Source organism: Mandrillus leucophaeus, unplaced genomic scaffold (assembly GCF_000951045.1).
Source record: "Mandrillus leucophaeus isolate KB7577 unplaced genomic scaffold, Mleu.le_1.0 Scaffold348, whole genome shotgun sequence".
NCBI classification, from domain to species: Eukaryota; Metazoa; Chordata; class Mammalia; order Primates; family Cercopithecidae; genus Mandrillus; species Mandrillus leucophaeus.
In genome coordinates this window covers 886,001-888,793 of record NW_012103676.1, presented here as the reverse complement: position 1 = coordinate 888,793, position 2,793 = coordinate 886,001, and the positions used below count along the sequence as shown (strand labels likewise).

The 2,793-nt window shown below is 44.2% G+C and overlaps 1 protein-coding gene across 1 annotated transcript in view; it reads left to right on the top strand.

The window, feature by feature from the left end:
• Positions 1 to 928: 928 nt before the first annotated feature.
• The window catches only part of SIAH1 (siah E3 ubiquitin protein ligase 1), a 37,415-nt gene continuing 35,550 nt past the window's right edge, over positions 929 to 2,793 (top strand). The window contains exon 1 of the mRNA XM_011989137.1: positions 929 to 1,004. The gene's annotated coding sequence lies outside the window, so the exon portion shown is untranslated. The remainder of the gene's footprint in view (positions 1,005 to 2,793) is intronic.

The window sequence follows — 2,793 nt, the reverse complement described above, 5'->3', positions numbered from 1 at the left end:
CCGGAAGGTGGAGGTTGCAGTGGGCCAAGATTTTGCCATTATACTCCAGTCTGGGCGACAGAGCAAGACCTTGTCTCAAAAAAAAAAAAAAAAAAAATTGTTCAATGATCTTCCCTACCCCTCATAAATGGTATTTTCCCTTCTCTCTCCCTTCTCCTTGTGCCCTGTTCTCTCAGTAATAGCTTGTTTGTGCCTCCATCATTTTACTTGTATTCTAGTTATTTTTTGCTATTTATCTTACTTAAAACCAAGCTTCTTGAGGTGTGGCACCTTCACTCAGGATCCCTCAGTGCCTGGCATATAGCAAGCACTCAGGAAGCATCTCTCGAGGTTGTTTCTTGGAATTGAACACAGGGTATGACGTCATCCAGCCACTGTGTAACTGACACAATGGAGTGGGAAGAGATTGGCTTGTTGAATTGCAGTAAATGGAATGGGTCTGGTGTGTTACTCGTTCTAGTTAACGGAATGAAGTATTGCCCCCCACCCCCCACCAAAATAAAAAATAAATGGAGTAGGTCTGAATGGGGGTGTCAGGAGGCTGTGAAGGGAAATGCTGTGCCTCTGGGGCACAGCTGGAGGAGAATCCTGTTTGGTGATCGAGGTGGCATGACTAGTCTTAGTTATGCCTTCCGCAGGAAGCAGGTCTGAAAAGAGAGAAAAGTAGGGCTTCCTAGAGCTTCCCACACACAGGAGAGGCTCAGCAAAGAACACAGTGAAATTCAACTGCTGATTCTCTCCGGTCCTCAGGAGAGCAGGGTTCTGAGAAGGGCCTCGCGATACACATCATGCCCCAGTTACACCGAGTGAATCAGGCTCTGATGCAATTGGCAATAGGCCTTAATCACAAGCTTCATCTCACAGGCTCCGCACAGACGAGCTTTGTCATTTCTCTGAGAGAATCACTGTCATTTCTCTTCCAGGCTCAAAGTAGCTCCCTCTGCCCCATGTAAAGTGCTGATGGGATGGCAATTTAAACTGCTTTGATGACCAGGTTTCGTTAGGTAAGAAGGCCCGATTAAGCAATGGTGGCCCAAATAACCTCAGTGGTTCAGATGCTGTTTTCAAAGCCAGCAGAAGTCTTGCCAAATTAAAGGATGTCAGGATGAGATGCTATGAATATCAGTTTCCTTCTCTCTGGCAATGGAGAGGATTAATTAAATGCCTGTGAAGTACTTTGAAAATTTAAGCTGTTGAGAATTATTGTTCTGTGTAATAGGGAAAAAATAGAGTTCTTGGCTCATTAAAGCTGTAATGTTGTAAGCCTGAGCACTATTTTCAGGATATCTTTGAGAGCTACATTTTTATTAAGAGGAAGAAAAGAGAAATATGTCTATGAATACAGATACACAGTATACATGCTGGAAAGTCAATTGGGTTAATCAATATTTCTCTTGATTAAGAAATGAACTGGGGGCTGGGTGCGGTGGCTCATGCCTATAATCCCAGCATTTAGGGAGGCTGAGACAGGAGTATCACTTGAACCACTGAGTTTGAGTCCATCCTGAGCAATAGAGTGAGACTTTGTCTCTAAATAAAAAAAATGCTGGGTGCAGTGGCTCACCCCCGTAATCCCAACACTTTGGGAGGCCAAGGCAGGTGAATCACCTGAGGTCAGGAGCTGGAGACTGGCCTGGCCAACATGGCAAAACCCTGTCCCTACTAAAAATACAAAAATTAGCTGGGTGTGGCAATGGGCCCCTATAGTCCCAGCTACTCAGGAAGCTGAGGCAGGAGAATCACTAGAACCTGGGAGGCCAAGGTTGCAGTGAGCCGAGATCGGGTCACTGCACTCCAGCCTGGGTGACAGAGTGAGACTCCATCTCAAAAAAAAAAAAAAAAAAGGAATGAATGAACTGGGAGAAGCTGTTTCTCACTGATTACCACAGTCAGTGGAGACAGTTATTAAGAATCAGTTGCTTAACTGTGTAGGGACAGTTTCACCATAACTAGCAGACAGGTATTTGCTTTCTTTCAATAGGATCAAGGGATGAAGACTGAGATTGTATACATGTAAATACCAAGTTCAGTGAGTTTCCATGGCCTCTTCTGTCTTAATACAACTTAACAAACAATCCAGACAGATTTCTGCCTCCACTTTGTTGGTTTACCCAGGGATATTTTGGCTTTGTTTGCAGATATTCGGTGATATTTGGAAGGGTGCTGTCCATAGCTGCCCCTCACCTCTCTTTCACTCTACATTGACTGAGGATTTACACTTTGTTTTGTGTTTGTACTAGTTTCCTATCGCTGCTATAACAAATTACCGCAAACTTAGTGGGTTAACACAACACATATGTATTATATTACAGTTCCAGAGGTCAGAAGTCTAAAATTAGTCTTATGGGGCTAACATCAAGGTGTTGGCTGGGCTGACCCCATCTGGATGCTCCAGGGAAAGAATCTGTTTCCTTGCCTTTTCAGTTTTCTAGTGGCCTCCTGCATTCCATGGCTCATGGCCCCTTTCTGGGTCTCTCTGACCTCTGCTTTTGTTGTTGTTGTTTGTTGAGATAAGAGTCTTGCTATGTTGCCCAGGCTGGTGTCAAACTCCTGGGCTCAAGTGCTTCTCCTGCCTTGGCCTCCAAAGGGATTATAGGTGTGAGCCACTGAGCCTGGCTCAGACCTCTTGTTATCACATCTTCTATCTCTTGGCCCATGGGATAGTCCAGGATAATGTCTTCATCTCAAAATCCTTAACTCAGTCACATATGCTAAGTCCTTTTTGCCACGTAAAGTAACTTATTCACAGGTTCTGGGGGTTAGGTTGTAGACTTTTTTTTTTTTTTTTTTTTT